The sequence below is a fragment of the Fringilla coelebs genome (genome assembly GCF_963513975.1).
Source record: "Fringilla coelebs genome assembly, chromosome: 1".
Classification (NCBI taxonomy): Eukaryota; Metazoa; Chordata; class Aves; order Passeriformes; family Fringillidae; genus Fringilla; species Fringilla coelebs.
This window is the reverse complement of record NC_140028.1, coordinates 57,433,977-57,452,191: the sequence shown is the minus strand read 5'-3', so window position 1 is coordinate 57,452,191 and position 18,215 is coordinate 57,433,977. Positions and strand designations below refer to the sequence as shown.

The 18,215-nt window shown below is 40.8% G+C and overlaps 1 protein-coding gene across 2 annotated transcripts in view; it reads right to left on the bottom strand.

Annotated features, from left to right (window-relative positions):
- The window catches only part of SOCS6 (suppressor of cytokine signaling 6), a 28,218-nt gene extending 11,480 nt beyond the window's left edge, over positions 1-16,738 (bottom strand). The window contains exons 1-2 of one of the 2 annotated variants that reach the window (XM_084205817.1): positions 16,613-16,705; positions 14,462-14,541 (exon numbers count right to left, since the gene is read on the bottom strand). The gene's annotated coding sequence lies outside the window, so the exon portion shown is untranslated. Of the gene's footprint in view, positions 1-14,461; positions 14,542-16,612 lie in introns of both variants that reach the window. The other variant, XM_084205816.1, reaches the window with a different exon arrangement.
- Positions 16,739-18,215: the final 1,477 nt, after the last annotated feature.

The following is an 18,215-nucleotide window of genomic DNA, read 5'->3' as shown; positions in this document are numbered from 1 at the left end:
CTAACCAACCAACAGTAAGTCACATCATTTAGTCATATCATCTCCTATTTTTTTTCCTCTTTTTACAGAACTTAAACATAAAACAGTCCATGGGCAGTACTGTTCCAACACAGAATAGGGTAACCCTAATCACTACCAACCTTTAGCAGAGAATAACCAAGGTACACCTTTGGTAATACGTAGAAAAGTGGGGTAAATTAATAATGAAAACTTGACACAATCAAATTTTTCTTTGTCACTTCTGATTATGGGAATTAAAAGTATGTAAAACCAGGAACAAAGCCATTGGAAAAGTCCAAATACCTTGACTTCTTTTCCCTGGCCTGCTGTTGAAAAAGAATGCCCTTTAACGTTTAGACTTCCTTGATTTTTTTTTTTTCATTTTCTTTCTTTGAACACTATTTAATCCATGAGTGCTTGCAGTAGGTCCTGTTCTTTCCCATATTTGGTTGCAGAATAGAATATTTCTATCTGATTGGTGATTTTCCTCTGGGGAGCAACTTAAGGGTGTTAAATGGCATCTCTATTATGGTTCGTATGTGTATATACAAACTTGTAACTATAATAATTTCATCACTACAACAGCCAAACCCAGTTACTAATATTAACAGACCTCAGCCAAGGTTACATCTCTGTTACCCAAGGATGGCTGGCTGGGATCTGTATCTGCTCCCGAGCTACCATGGGCACACTAACATGGGGGTGTTAAACTGAAGCTGGCACCAGTTGGTATTACCTCAAGAACACACACAACATCATGATACCAGAGCTGCTGCTAGAGGAGGAAACTCCAGGGAAGCTGGGTGAATGACAGCCAGTAAACACTTGAGCCATTCCTGACAGATCTCTCACAAACTGGGAATCAACACCCAAGTAGGGAAATAAGCAGACTGTACTTTGCATACATTTACTAAAAGACAGACACAAGTACCACCTTTCATCACTTTCTTTTAAGCAAACATATGATAATAAAGCATACTGCTAACAAATAGTTTCAAGCATGGGGAAAAATTACCAGGAAAATGAAACCAATATTTGGCTCTAAGACCCTGATTAACAGCAAGGGAAAAGGAGAAAAAAAAAAAACCAAAAAAACAACCCAGCAGTTCTATGTATGCCAAGGCGCTGAAAAAGAGAAAAGAACATTTTTGATTAATCAAATGGGAGAAGTCACTAAAGAAACCTGATGTGTTCACGTGTTTCACTGCAGGAAATCCCATCCATTGACTGCAAATAAACTTTTGCTTTCACATAGCTGTGCAGAAGCAGATGAAGAGTGAGAATAAATGCTCAGTCAGGCTCTGTTTTCATTTCTTACTATTTTACAAGAATGTAGCAGCCAGCCTTGCAGCAGACTGTCAGCAAAAATTAAGTAGTTTCATAAGCAAAGAGACTTCCTGGGAGATAATGCATGAGAATTCCTTTCCAACTAAGGGTCCGTCCCCCACTCCATCCTGACAGAAGATTACACCAAAATGTTTCCCCTCTGTTGTAAGGTGGGGTAACCTCAGCTTGATAATGAGGATTTATGGTTATCCAAGATATTTATGCAATCCTCTTAAACCATAACGCAGTTACGTTAGGAGTCTGAAAAGCTGTAAAACTATAATGCTCTACAAACCAGCATTTCATTTTACAATACAGGCCAACATCACATTCTGTAAAAGGAATCAATTTTGAAACATTTTTGCTCTAAGATGGCAATGAACAGATTCTGTGCCTACGTATTTGAGAACAACACAAGTGTTTGAAATTAATATGAAAATGAAAGGAAGAACAGGAAAAACACAGCAAAACCACTTTTATTTTAAAATTGCATTTCTGCACTTATATTCATTGAGAAGTGTGCATAAATGTCTAAATGCTGGAATGTATGTTGAAAAGAACATAATATATGTAACTGTATGGGTGCAGGTACTAAAACCCAATGCAGTTTGGTTTCTGAATTTCAATTATGCATTTCCAAACATAATTTATGAAATGCTATCCATCCATTCAAACCATATGCCAGAAAGACAGAAATAACAAAGCAGACCATTCTCTCAAAGTGATTTTTTTTTGTGGTCAGCAATAATCTGACCACTCTTCATGTTAGTGACAAAATAATATAATTGTGAGAAACACTTTTCCAGCCCTTCCCAAAAAAGGAAAGAAAACACTCAGCAGACATGCAACAGCTAAATAGGACCACTTCACATTGACTTATATTGATTTTGGTTTCACTTTCGAAGTTCAGGCTGGTGTTTCTACAGCAAGCATAAAAACACTGTTACTGTGTACAGCTTCCAAAACATGAACCAAGACAGCTGAAAAGGACCTGCAGCAAAAAAAATATTTTGACGAGGAGACATTAAACAGGTAGCATGAATGATCTTTTCCTACTGTGCTATCAGAACACACATTCAACTTCTCAGGACAAACATCTGTCACCAAAGAACCACACAGTACGAGGCGCATGTACCAAATAGGCAATACAGAAATACACTACTCAGTTAACACCTAATGCTACATTAAGTGTTTGTTTCCTGCTTCCAGGGGGAAAAAATCACTAGGAAAAAAAAGGGAAGACATTGTAAGGAGAAAGAGGAAAATACAGGAAAAGTAATAAAAAGAGAAACTTCATACCATATGGTACCATTACAGAGATGATAATTCTAGGAGGTATTGAAAAACATCTGGAGGACAACTCAGTCATTGGTCACAGCCAGAACACTGTGTCATCAGAGGAAAGTCCTGCTTGTCAAACCTGATTTCCCTTTATGACAAGGCAACCCACCTAGGTGATCAAAGGAAGCTAACTGATGTTATCTTTTTGGATTTCATTACTTTTGGGTACTGTCACAGGATCCTTCTGGACAAAACATCCAGCACACAGCTGGATAAACACAGCATGGGATTGGTGAGTAACTGGCTCACGGGTTGGACACAAAGGGTTATAGTGAATAGGGTGACATCAGACTGGTGACCTCTCACTAGTGGGGCTCTGCAGGGCTCCATCCTCAGCCCTGTGCTTCTTTCAACATCTTTATAAATGACTTCATAAAGGACACAGAACTGCAAGAAATAGTGAGCAAGTTTGCAGATGACACAAAACTGGGAGAAGCAGAGAGGTCCTGCAGAGAGACCTTGACAAGTTAGAGGGCTGGGCAATCATCAACCATACAAGTTTAACAAGGGCAAGTGCCCAATTCTGCACCTAGGATGGGGCAATCCCAGATGTACAGACAGACTAGGGAATGAGATGCTGGAGAGCAGTGCCACAGAAAGGGACCTGGGGGTCCCGGTCGATGGCAAGTTGAACCTGAGTCAGCAGTGCCCTGGCAGCCAGGAGGGCCAAGCCTGTCCTGAGGGGCATCAGGGACAGCATCACCAGCTGGGCAAGGGAGGGGATGGTCCCGCTCTACTCTGCACTGGGGGAAGCCTCACCCTACCTTGAGTCCCTCCCAACTCAAAATATTCTATGATTTCTATTGAAAATTATAGGGGTTTCTACAGCATCACTACAAATGTCACTATACTACAAATTTTTAAATATTGCCATTCTCCCTAAATTATGAGTTGTTAATTTGTTATAGTCATCTTTATTTGCTTCTGCCTGTCCCAGTCACTCGTTGTGAAAATAAAGAGAGAGGAAGTAGTTTTAAATTACTATAGCACCAAGCAAGCATAACTGATGATTTTGCTTTCTTTGCTTTTTTCAATATGGGATACTCTCTTCTTCAGGAGTAAAAATGACAAAACAACATATCAGGAAAGTTAGGAAGTCACATTCAGAAGGGAAGAAACCAAAGAAATCCAAAACAAACAAACTCCAAAACAAAGTCAAACCTAACTTTAAACACTTCACTTGCCACACTATCTAGCCAACAGGTGGTTTTGTAGCCCGTGTTTGTAAAACAAGTATTTTCATCAGTAAGTAAACTGCTCACCTTTCCACTTACATTTGTCATTTATGTTTATCTGACAGACAACCAGGACCATATGTAATTGGCCTTTATTCCTCCAAATAACATCCACCTGGCATCAAAGATATTAAAAAAAAAAAAAAAATCTGCACAAATTAGCTCCAGGTAGAATGTTTCCTTTCAAAATATCCAGATGGAAAAAAACCCCAACCTTTTAAAAAGTATGCCAAAAACATAGTAATTAAATTCTTCAAGCAATAATTCAAATTTAGTTATCTGATGTATTTCAGCAGGAACAAAAGAAATGTTGTTAAACTCTAAAAGATAAATATATTTTATAGCAATCTGTCTACCAAATACATGAGCTGAAACAAAGGCCCCTGAAACAAGCTTTAAAGATAGCAACTGGCTTTATAATTCACTACACAGAAAAAGATGATTCTGCTTTTCTGCCATATGCAGCACAGTCACGTTCTGCAATTGGAGAATGTGTAATTGCAGGAAGACTCATTTTCCAATTTTTTAGCTCTTCTAGAAGGCCCAAACAAACAGCAATACACTGCAGCCTTACACTGTCTTGTACCATTCTGCCTTGGATCTCATGACTGAGGCTGTCTCCAAATTAACCTTCCCAGTACAGTTTTTCATTGAGACTGACCCTTTGAACTTGTATGACCAGGTGGAATCTCCAATGTTTTTACTGCTATCACCCCCACCTGCCTCCATCAGGCCATTTTCAATAAGAATAAAAGCCTTCCTTCCTTAGAAGATAACACTATCCTCCTAATTCAAGCTAAGATGCAGCAATTCTTTATGAGACAGTTAACCCTCGACATAAATGGAAGGATTAAATGAACTCATTTATGGTCTGAGGGGAAAGAACACAGTGCCTTGATTAAAGAGAAATAAAAGTGGAAAGATCTTCCACAACATCTGTACAGAGTTCACACATGCAGAGAAATCTCCAAGCATGCTGAGGAGGAAGCAGCTAATAGGCACAATCCCCAGGATCACAGAGAAAAAAGGACTGACCTCTGCTTTGGGACTTCCTTCACTAAATTATCAGAGAAACACAATGTATTTGCTACACACATGTCAGAAAGGTCCCACCATTCCCCTCCAGACCATATAAAAATGTTTACTGTCAAAACCAGATACTCCTTGCCTTGCATCAAGACATTTAGTGGCCATACAACTCAGATTTGATAAGTTTTCAATCTGCAGACTCCTGCCTCTAAGGCTTTCCTTTTTTATGCACATTAAATCAGCTCACATCTTTAAGCTCTAACAGTGGAAAATTCTAACAGAATACAAACACCAACAACTGATATAATTCATGTGTGCATTGTGAAAGAAAAGTAATTTTGTGAAATTTTCATAGATTTAATTCAGTTTTTTTAAACTAAAGACAGCAACATTTTTTCCAAAGCAATAACCAATTGTGTTACTATAATACATACATAACACACACATAATTTGAAAGTGTATGCATCCTTTCAGTAAAACTCATTGAAAAGAGAAATAGATATTCAGTGAACTATGAAAGACCTGGGATGAAAAGGCATTGCCTACATTTAAACAATAAGTATATTTAGTCAACCAAGGTCCTTCTAATCCCCGCAATAACAACAAATACATAAAATACTGCAACAGAGTGTCTCACATAAAGTAAGAGGCTTCTATTCAAGAAGCAAAGTTCCCTAGTCACTTCTCAAAAGTTCAAGAAAAAAAAAAGCTCAAGAGTTAAACTCACATTCAGAGACTATTGTTTGTTTTAGCATTACTTCCCATAGAAAGAAAAGTCAGCCATGCAAGGTTTCTGTGTATGGCCTGAAGTCCCTCGAGGGCTGCCCAACCAAGTTTTATCAAATAAGCAGAAAGGAAGTGTCCCAACTTAGAGAGCAGCCATGGCAAAATTTCATATATTCTTACATATACAAAAATCGAAGGGCATTTCTAAACACAGGAAAAGATTTCTCTGGAACTCAAAAGTATTTTGAAAACGAAGGAGAAAAGTGAGTTGAAACATCTCCATTTCTCAGAGAGATGATGTTCACAAAAACTGTTTCCTTGTAACATAAAAATGTTTACCTCTGACCTTAAAGATACCACCCACATTCACTAGAAGTAAAAGTATTTTGTTACTGTGACCTGTTTTTCAATTCTGATCAACTGTAAAAAAGTGAAAGGCTTAGAAGATACTTTTTATATCACTGCATGAAGAAACCAGTAGCGCAAAATATTAAACCTTTAAAAATGATCTCTAAGTTCCACTGACAATTTTACTTTTTTGAAAATTTAAAACATTATCATTAAAATAATCACAATCGGCTTCTCTCAGCAAGTAAAATCCTTTGTGCTTTCCCTCTTGAACAGCATAGTGAGAAAAGTAATTTTATATCCTTTATCTGAACCATTTATATAGGAAACATAGTAGACAATTTCATTAAGGTTCAAAGTCCAAGAACTCAGAAGTTGAGAAAAGCCAGAAGAGTTTCCTAACCAATTCTCTTTCTTCTTTCACATGTGGAACAAAACTATTTATATTAATGCTGCTCTCCAACATCCTTTAAAATGTATAGTCCTACCATTTATTTACAGGACACCAATTAAACTCATAATTCCTGACAGAATTATTGACTTCATTAAGGACATTTTTGCTGTCTCTATGTCCAACATTTAAATGTTAGTGCAGAGGCACTTAATGCTCTATTCAACACTTCATGAGTCAGAGCACACAGATTAATTTCCACTTTTTTTAGATGGATTCATAAGCTGAATAACATGCACCATCCGGCAAAACTAAGGTAGTTTAATTCTGAAACCTAAACTTTGAATTCGCATAATGTGGAGTTATGGGGGAAAGCGGTGAGACCTGCTGAGGTTTTGAGAAAACACCTAGCCTACCGAAATCTGAAATCTCCCACGCTTCTCTAAGATGGCAGCAGAACCAAACAACAGCAGCACCAGGAGTTGACTGGAACAGCAAATTCCCTTGTGCTACAAGAGATCACTTAAACTTCTTCTGGTCCTTTTCAGAGGTTTGCTGATAATGGAGGAGTAAGTCAAACACAAGAGTTTGGGTTTCATTATTCTTTTGAGATACACCAAACCTTTCAGTAAACTTTCTATCACTGTCCTCTAGTCACAATTCAACTTCCCAACTTCCTTTAAAATTTCACAATACAACAGATATTTTATAAAGTTCTTTCAGCCCAGTTGTTTTATTTATCAAAGCAGTAAGCAAATGAATAGCCCATGTTACAGTACCAAGATGCATCAGGTAGCAGGATGAGGAGCAGAGAATCCATCAGCAGGACATCGCTAAAGATGTTAAAAAGATGCAGAAAAAAAATAAAAGCAAACCACCAATGTTATGGAGAACAGTAACAAAAAAATAAAACAAATCCCCTTCTTCCCTAAAAAACAAGAGAAAAAAAAAAGCACAGCAAAACTCAAACATCTTTCAAGGTTAGTTCTAAACCATTAATTAAAGTGACTGAAGTACAACCCGCAAAGAAAGCAAATTCAGACTAACAAACAGGCCAAGGCCCAGAGTTTAAGTTTTGCATGATACAAGCTCTGAGTTGGCTAAACTGGTGTCACTAGCATGGCACAAAGCATTCTCACAACCTCCAACCCATTCTGCTTGTAACAACAGACCTGACTGAGGCTGATGGCCTGCTTTCCAAAAATACAATTGAAAGCAAAGTACATTTTGACAAACTGCAAAGGTCAGAACTGCAACTACTCTTACTAAAATAATCTGGCTTTTGTCCAAGTTTGGATATTTTTTTTCAGTATCTAAGCATAAGCAGTCCCTCTGAAAATCTACAGGAGCTGCAAGTACTTCAGGCATACTACAACAATGAAGTTCCTTAAAACCTTCACAGACATGCAGACATCTGTTGTTCTTGAAAATCCTCCACATACAGGGAGCAGCTTAATCAAGGAAGTATCAGAATTTCAGAGATTTTTTTTCTTTTAACTAAAAGCCCCTCAGTAGCCTTTCGTCTTATTTTTTGTATATAAAAGCAGAAGTACTTAGTGTTAAAAGAACAGTATCAATGGCTGCCCTGTGGTTAACACTTTTATCTACATGTTTAATACTGTTAATCATCACCCAGAATCATGCCACATCAAATTCAGTGGCAACCACCTCTTTTTATGGACATCATGAGAAGTGGAAGCATGATCATAGAATCCCTTTGGATCACATAAGGAGCTTCCACAAATGGAAATCAAACTACAAAGTCTAATTACTTGGGCAGTGGTCCTAGACACCACAAAAGGAGAGTCTCACTTAATGTATCCTACTGTGCAGCGACAGTTTCAGATGCAGGATGAATTGGGAGAGAAAGTCAGATGCAGGTTTTCCCTCTCTGGATCAGTTGCTTACTCCACCCAGATAAGAAAAAACACAGTATCTAGATAATTTTCAGCTCTGTTAAGCCACTCTTCATCAGAACGGCTTTAGAAGAAGGAATAGAAATCTTTTCACACCAGCAGCTGAAAGGCTGGTGTTCAGAGTAGTCCTCATACAGAAGGGACAGAAGTGGAAAATTACCATGGCTATCTTACATTCTGAACGAGGGCTCTACCTACCAAGCTGTTATATCCTATATTTTTACATCACTGGGAAATGCAGCCTGTACTGCTTGCAGTCTGTGAAACCTATACATGCAAATGACAAGGAAATTTTTAGCTACATGCTTTTGTATTTAATTTAATATTTCACTCCAGATACATTTCGTCCTTCACACAGATGACAGGCCAAATGTCCACCTATTATCTGTGGTCCTAAATAAATAACAGTGACAACAATCCACTCACATACACTTGGCAATCCATTTTAAAGGCAAAGGAGCATTTAGTACATCAAGCGTAAGGAACCCACTCTTACATAGTTGCGCCTCAGTTCTATTCTGGAACACACATACTATTTCATGAGATACAATTAGACTGAAATTGTCAAACAGTATCAGCTACAAAACGATCAGTCTTTCACCACAAGAAAAAGAGATCCAATCAGTGAAACAAAAAGTAAGGCTTATTTTACAGACAAGCCAGCACAACACAACAAACCAGAAGGCAGGGGGTGAAGGGGCAGGAACAGAACTTCCTTCTCCTTGTTTAAAGACTGGGGGGATCTTGAGTCAGGTGGTGCCAAAGGGGCAATCATCCTGAGTACCTCTAATTAAGCAGACTCTTCTGGAATATGCTCCAGAAACAGAATCTGTATCAGTCAAGCACCAAGCACTACGTGCCCACTGATCCCCCCATGTGTTTGGCCTGACTGTCCCTCCAAGGTCTTAGGACCCACTGCAGAGAGTAATACAAGCTCTGCATTTCAGCAAATGAGAATACAAAACACAGCTTATTTAAAATATTTCCGTTCCAAATTTCCCTGGCAGAAGGCCCAATAAGAACAGAGTAAATGAATTATCTTCTTTATGGTTTAGAGTCTATCCACACATGGGAAATAGTGTGCTTAAAGTACTGTCAAATACACCAGGTAAACACACCTGTAGAGAGAGTATTATCTCCAGCTAATCTCATGAAATTACTTTAACAGTTTGTTTCCCCTAAAAAAAGGAAGTGAAACATTACATAAATTTCTAATTTCACCCTTTTAAGTCCAAGGGTGCCTTTAAGAAGGCACATACTCTAACACTGCACAACTTGCGCACTGACCAGAATAGGAACAGAATTTTGACTGCATAGGCAAAGCTGTTTAGCCATCTTTTTCATAAAGTCCTGACTTGTCAGAGTAAAACCTTTTTACAGGACTAGACCAGTTCTGACAAAACTTATTCTACATGCAAATTTTCTCATTTTGGGTCAAAATGAGAGAGACTCTTAATTATTCATGATTAAGATCAGGAAATTCTTTTCTTCTCCTACACCTACACTGTCATCACCTGCAGACAGAAAAGGCTCGTTACCCCAACCAATGAATCTAATGGCGAATATATTAATGGCAGTTTTTAACAGACACTGTTTTGTCCTGATACACACTGGAAGATGGTTGGTCCGGGGCTGTCATGGGTTGTTTTTAAATAATGTTGCCAGTAGTAGGAAATCATTTTACACTTAGCCTTAAACGATCTGATTTTGCTAATATTCTATCCTAACCCAATAAAGATTAACTGTGAATAGCCATTTAACTCAATGGGACTTCTTACTGTACATTGTATTCAGCTTGCACATGAAAAAATTGGGCCATACACTGAGCAACTTCACATCTGTGTGTAAACTGTTATACACAGACAGGATCAAAGATAAAATTTTCACTGTCTGTATGAAGTAATGTGCTCTATCAGATTTACACAAACTCAAAGCCCTTAAGATAGCTATCTCCAGAGCAAGGTCAAATTTCTGCAGAGCCAGGAGTATCGAAGCCCGGCTGCAAAAGCTAGCTAAGCTTCAAAGTTCAACCACGAATAAAAGAGTCGTGTACATGCACACTGACTTTCTTTTCTCCGGTTCTGACATTAAATTTAAGGACACACTATAAATAAAATGAAGGAAAAAAAAGTATTAGCCCAGTTAAAAAAAAAAAAGACAATCAAGGGGATACATACTGTTCAATGCTGATACACAGAACTTATGTTCTTTTTTTTTTTCTCCCTGGTCAAACAACATTTAAAACACTGCAGATTCCAAAAGCACTTATTTCATAATACATAGAACATACGAGTCAGTACTGATATAACAACTTCAATTCACTGTCTTCTTCTGATCATGACTGGATTAGACAAAAGCTCAGATAATTGCTATTGGTGAATAAAGACTTTTATCCCTGCAGTAAGGGACCACAGAATATTTAAATTCACAGCAAGTATTTTCCCAAGTAACTGGATTTTTTGCACAAAATAATGCCAAAGGCTAATGGCTAGTATTTTATTACCTCTCAGCATTACTTACTACTACTAACCAGCAGCTCTTTTCCTTTCAAAAGCCAAAAAGAGGAAGAAAGTCAATGTTTCAGCGTGCATTGATGAGCCCTGGTTTTGCCTCTTTTCTGCTGAAGAGAGAACAGGGAAAGGAAGGAATAAAAAAGCCACTAGGCACCTACCTTACACAGACTGAGACTTAAGCTCTTACACACAAGTACATCTGAATGCACAAACCAACTATTCTAGAGCCAGTCTCCTCGGGCTGACCAAAATTCCACCTTGGAAAACTCCCCCAGCACATGTTTCACCCAAACCAGTATCCCTGCACAAACAGCTTCTGTTAGTGAATCCGGCGAGAATTCCTTACTTGCCCAGTTCCCACCAGCTCCTGAAAGAACATCCATCTGAAAAGCTGCCTACCCTGTTTTTGGAGTACAGCTTCCACATAGCTCTTCCTAGAAGGCACACCTTCTGTAATCAAAAACCTTTGCCCTGCTGACACTTGTCTCTGTTTCTCTATTATATTAAAACTCCTAATCTGATACCTGATTACTAACCCAAAGGGATTCCAAGGGTATTAAAACCCATTACTGATGTCAAAACCAGTCAAAATTACAGCTTGTAACTGCCTAGTCCTGAAGGACTTACTGAGGGAAAGCCAGGAGAGACAGAATTCTCTAAATCACAAGGAACAAAAAAAGCTTGACCACTATATTGGAGACTTCATGGGACCAAAAAGAAACATTTGGAGTAGCCTACTATGTTCTCAATCTATTTGAGGAATGCAGACTGCTTTGGAGAAGGAAAAACAATCACCTACTCAAGACTCCTACAAGCTACTGTTTTAGCACATTTACCAGAAAACGTCAAGATTAATTAAGAATAAAACTACTCAAGAAAAAACAAGAGATCACACACTGTAAAACCAAGTCTGACTGGAATCTCATTTCCAACAATGTTTTAAAAAGTAGCATTCTATGTACTTTTTTAAGCAATACAGAATATCCTTGAGGAAAAATGCAGATTTAATAACTTTGGTAATCTCAAATGCTAAAATTAATCACTTTATCTCGTAGCTGCATTCACCACATGAACTCAAGACCTTCTAAACCTAACACAACTGCTCTGACAGGTCAGAATCATATACATCCAAGTTAAATGACACAAGTACAGCTGCTGATTATACAGTGCACTAAGAAGCAAAGAACAATACCATATACCTGTGTGATTTACTTAACAAAATGCACAGGTTCATTTTCATGGTTTAAATTTTTAACTTCAGACCACTTAAACTCTCAGAAAAAATTACTAATATCTACTATCTATACCTTCATTTCCAGAGAAAATGGCTCTCATCCAAAACTATTTTATGGCAGTTTACAGCAAGATTAATTGGTGTTTACAACAAAAACCCCCACACTTTACAAATCTAAGAATTTTTTAAATTGCCAACCTATTGCACTTGGCAGATTACAAAAAGACTGTTTCCCAGAAGACAGAGCATGAGAGGCTCTGTGCATGAAAGATACAAAATAGGAAGCAATGTCAGGGGAGCAGCACTTGGACAGAGATGTCCATATACAGCATTCTATGCTTGGCTTTACCTGCAAGAAAGATTTTTTTCATATTCCTTCAATGGAGTTTAAAGTCAGAGGCAGAACAAGTCAGCCACTCTATTGAAATCCATGCTAAACAAACACCTATGTTTAACTTGCATAGTTTTCTTGGTGATGCAGCAACCAAGAAAGAATTTTTTAGGTAACATGTGGCCTCATAAATGAGGCCAGCTGAGTTCCTCAGAGTCCAAAGTGCTATGTGAATGGTTAAGGAGACAGAAAAGGACCAATAATTTCCAAAGTATTTTATCTTAATATTTTCCAGAAAAAAATTCATGAGAGATAACAGTTTAATTAATCTTTTAAAAATTAAAAATATGCAAAGATAAGTTCTTAAATCCACATTACAGACTAATGAAGAACAGTTAGATTTGCAAAGCCAAACACCTCAAAGGCTTCTGAAATTGTCTGGAGTTCCAAATACTTATTGTTTGCATGCCTGTACATGACAAAAGAAGACCACAAAAACTACCAAAACAAAATATCCAGAGCAACTTTTATTTAAGTGAGCTGATGGACTTGAAGAGCTATATTTCTAATGCTTTGATCTTAAAATTTTAATTCTCACAATAAGTAGACTAAGCCAGATTTTGCTTCATGTTGCCTATTCAAATTCAGTCTGTGTAGACTCCAGCAAAGTTTGTGTACTCTTTTTCATAACCTTGATGTATCAGTCAACACTTTACATACAGTCAGCTTTCCATTTTCATCCAGGGCAATAATTATAGGACAGTTTGCTTTCAGTTTGGTTTTATTCACCAGGAGAGGCTGAAGTAGGCAGCAGATTTTTATTTCAATAGTTTTTTCAATTCAGCTACGGGGGGAAAACCTTCTGCACCCCAAAGCCATGAGTTTCTAAATGTTTCTTCCAAAAGTTGTGTAACTATTTTTAACACAGAAATTTATTCAACTTGCATAGTACAGTGTTTTAATTCATTGATTTCCTCTTGAAATCAATTATTTCAAGAGGAAAAAGTAAAACAATAATAAAAGAAGGAATGTACTGTGTACCATGAATCTTTATATTCTGCTGTATCAAAAATATATTTGAGTGGTACGAAGCTGCTTTTTAATCCTGGACAATAAATATTCCATTACAAGCACAATCATCTTCTTTTCTACAAAAACATACTGTTGTATGTAACTTGACATCTGAAATCATCAAGAATGATTTTTAAAAACATTTTTCTTAAAGAATACTTCCTTTTCTACTACTACAATTTTTTTGGGAGGAACCATGACAAAGGTGGTAAGAACTTGGGACCTTTGCCTTCTGAAGACTGATCTTTATTTCCAGAAAATTAAGTGGGCAACAAAACAGAATGCAAATAAATTTTGGAATACACATAAGGACAAGGAACATTATGGATATAATTATTTCTCTTCTGAAAAATAAAAAAACATAAAAAAGAGTAAACTCAAAGTTCTGTATTTGCTCTCCGTTTAATACTTTACCGTACAAAACATACAGTTACGTGGCATATCTCTATTCTGTTTTTCATCCTACTCAATTTATATTAAAGACATTTTAGCATCTGTATTACATTCCCTTTTATACTATTTGTATCTTATTTTCTTCCTTGGAGCATCAGAACTGCTTGAGCTACCCTCTCTAATTTGTTGCTAACACACATTAAAGCCCTATCAACAAAACACTGAGGCACACACCAGCTGAGAACAGTCTCCTTCCTATCTATTTTATGTCATTGCATTGTACTACCCAAACACTACTAAACTAGTGTCATGTAGGCCCAAGAGGGCTGTAAAAAAAAAGAAAAAAAGGCACCAGAGTTAGGGATTACCCTGGACTATGGCCCCAGTTTTGCCAACAATAGCATAGCAAATATGTAGTGAACTCAGGGCAGCCCTAGCAAATGTAGTCCTGCAACTGTTCATTTTCAAATTACTGTAAGACTATAAAAAATTCATAAGAAAGAGCAGAAATAATTAACTTGCTTTGTACGAACAACTTTTTGCTAAGAGTTCACTCTCTCTACCAATTCATTATGTGAAGGAAAGTCAGAAGTTGCAATCTACTCACAGAACAATAAGAACCAGTAACCATTTCTTCAAACCATCCCTCTCCAAGAGTAAGCCAAGGTTACTGACCAACTTCACAATCTAGGACCAAAGAAGTTAATAGCATAGTGTCAATTAATACACAACTGGTTTTTAGATTTCAGTACATCAAGTTTTTAGAATTATCCATTACATCTCCTGAATCCATGCAAACACTTTGATGCTGCAATACATGCAGTACAATATAAAGTGATGCTCATGAAACCCCTGCAAACAACACAGGGCTTCTCCCTAACTACTCCATACCCTTGCAGCTATCCAGGGAGTTAGCTGATGTGGGTACATCTGCATAACAATACACTGTTATCCCTTAAACTTTTAACTAGATTTTTTTAAAGTAAACATTAATGAAATTAAGCCTTAATACTTAAATCTCAAAACTTGGGATGCATCCCTGATTAAGCACACAAGAGGTGAACCTGTTTCAAGTAAAAGCTCAGTTCCAAGCACAGTGCCATGCCAAAAACCCAAGAAATATCGAATAGGAAGTGAAAACTCCCTTCAAGTACTGTTTAACATGTCAGAAAAAGCTGAAATTGTCTTTCTTAAGATACACATAAAACTGTGAGTTATGACTACTATCTTAATACAGAAGACTCAAAAAATACCTACACATTCTCTAGTTGTTTGGTCTTCCAGCCAAGCTAAGTAATTTATTTTATAATCACACCAAAGCTTCCATCTTTCCTACAATCCAAAGACGAATCTATTAGCACAAACAAAAACTACAAACAGAACCAGTTCTATTTTTTTTCCACCCAGAGCAGAAATGCAGATGCATTATTCCTTGAGTACTTGCGCAGACAGCAACTCTCCAAGACAGGAGGCCTGCAGCAGGCATTTTTTAACTACAGGTGTATTAAGAGGATAGACATGGCATAAAGATTCTTGGCCTGTAGGAAAGAGTGGCTGGGCCCTCACAGTGAAAGGGCACAATAATTTTTTAAGGGGAAGTCAGTTTTCCTGACTAAAGCATGTTCTACGACCAACTTCTTTAATGCAGTAACCTACTCCACAGGAAAAAAACCCCACTGTATTCCAAACTAATATGATTTTAAAAACATATGAAGACAAAAATAAAGAGGACAGAAAGACATAGCCAAAGTACCCTCACATCACAGAAGCATCATCCTCTGCATCTCTGAAAAACCCGTTGTTTTGCAAAGGCTTTTTTCATAAGCAAACGGGTTGGCATGGGCTAGTTGTTTTCTAAGTGGCATCATTACGGAAAGAGAGTGTGAAAAGCAGCTCGAAGAACAATGAAAGCGAGTAAAGTTTGCGGATCTGGTAATGCTTTTGATAAAGTCAAGTTCTTAAGTGCTGCCTGTCACAGAAAGGAGCCTCTCTCGCTCGCCCCTTCGGGAGTCCTTGGCGCACCCTCACCTCGCAACAACCCAGGGCTGCTCCACCGCACAAACCCCGACACCGGCTGCCCAAATCACCACCTCCGGACACCCGCCCCGCTGGAGACGGGGACATACAAGCCTCAAGTGAAGGCGGGTTTCACGGCGGGGTAAAGAGAAATCAGCACAATTCCGCCGCCCCCCACAATGGCACCAGTAGGCGCGGGGTACATTCGGGCAGCGGCCCAGGTTAGGAGCACGGGAGCCCGGCGGGCGCCGCTGCCGCGACTGGCAGGGACGAGAGGCTGGCAGGGACCCCCTCCTGTCACGGCGGGGGCTGGGCAGCGCCTCGCCGGCCCGGGCCCGGCATTGCTTCCCTCCCGCCCGCCCGAGCGCCTCGCAGGCCGCGCCGCGGCCCCGGTGCCTCCGCAGGGCCTGGCACCGCCGCGGGCTCGGGGAGCCCAGCAAACAAAGGGAGCGGAGGCCGGGGCCGCGGCCCGGGAAGAGGGCGGCGGGCAGGGAGAGAACAGCACCGGCCCAATCCACTGGCTCCCCCTCCACCGCACCAGCCCTCCGCGCCCAGCGGTGAGGGGAGGGGGGAGCCGGGCCACGGTGCGCCCGTTGCCCCGGGGACGCTCACCCAGCGGAGGCCGCGGTGTCCCGCTCCCGGCGGGGGCCTCTTCCCGGGCACCTCAGCGGCGCGGCCCGGCCTCCGCCGGCTCCCGGGCTCGGCGGGGAGCAGCCTCCGGGGGTGGCGGAGCGGCACTCACCGAGGAGGAGGAGAAGGAGGAGCTGGCTCTGCTGTTGCTTTCGCGGGGCCCGGCCCGGCTTCGGCTCTGGCTCCCTCCCTCGCCGTGCCGCCGCCTCCCTGTTCCTGGCGCCGCCGCCGCCGCTTCCTCCGCCTCCTCTGCCCCCACCCCTCCGTCCTCGGAGGGGCGCACGGGGGTGGCGAGCCCGCGATGGCCGCCGCCTGCCGCAGGCACGGCTACGGCTGCGGCTGCGGCGCCCGCGCACAGCCCGGCGGCGGCAGGAGGGCCGCGGGCATCCCCGCTCCGTCCTCCGCCTGCCCGGCCGCCCCCGCCGCCCGGCGGACTCCACCGGCGCTCTGCGGCCCGTCTGCCCGCAGAAACCGGGCCCCTTCCCTTACTCGGGTCCGGGTGCCTCGCCCCGGGCTCGTTCCCGCTTGGCGGCCGCGGGAAACCCGCGGGGGGCGGCCGGGAGCCGCGCTGGAATGGAAAGCAGGGAGGCGGTCTGGCTTTGTTAGCCCCGGCCCTTTCCCCTCTCCCCCACGCGCTCCAGTGTGTGACCGCTCCGCTGGGCTTCAGGAGCTCATCAACCAAGTCCACGGGGAGCTTCCTCCCCTGTTCCTTCTAGCGGGGGCAGCCCCTCGCTGGTAGCGCCCGGCCAGAGGGCTGTCTGAGGGGTCCCTCGGCCGCCCCCCGCCGCCCCGCCGGCCTCGGGCGCTCACCCCGAGGCCCGCTTGCGCTGGAGAGGGAGCGGGAGGAGGAGGGAGGTGATTTCTCCTCCACTTCACCTTCCCTCACACCTCTCTTGGCGTGAAAGCGACGCGCCAGAACAGGCATTGCTTTTGTGTTCAACTCTGTTTCACAGATCTCCTAGAGAAAAGTGACACTAAACTTCAGGCATATCAGCTCCGCTGCAGCAACTTCAGCCAAGGAGACTGCTTTGATTGCTTGTTCTCCGGTCTCTTTTTAAAAATAAAATGTTAGCTCGAGAGCAAGAAACCAATTCTTAATTTAGGATGTGTGAGACTGATGGAAGTGACAAGCAGGGTGCGAAGGATTAAAATCTATGGACAATACGGCTCTTAAAAGTTGTCGCAAGTCTTGTTTGCTGACTGATGTGGAGCTAGTAAAATACTACTTCATTTCCTGCTTGTGGTGCATATAACTGATGCAAATCAACAACCAGATTTGCACAGATAAGCATAATTTGCTTACCTATGTAGTCGCATGACAGTCAGTGAGAGTATTTGTATGACATATTATGAAACAACTGACTTCAAGGTTAAAAAGTATCCATTGACATCTCAAGATTGTGAGACTATTCATGCACATTCTGCTTGAATTCTATGAGATCTGAGGTGTTCGTGAGTTCAGGTCAGTGACTTGTTTACTTGCCTAGGTTATTTGAGGTCAGAATGTGCCCTGATTGCATTCACATTTTTATATCCCAGGCATTTATAGGGAGTTAGATACTTTCCTTGAGTCCCATCCAAGGGTTGTATGCTTCCTTATGTGTCTGATCAGCCTGTTTTTGGCAGGCCAGGACCATTTCAGGAGATGATGACTCTAATCAGAGTTGCAGAAAGAATTTTTTTTTTTTCAAATATAAAGTTTGGCTTTTTCATTT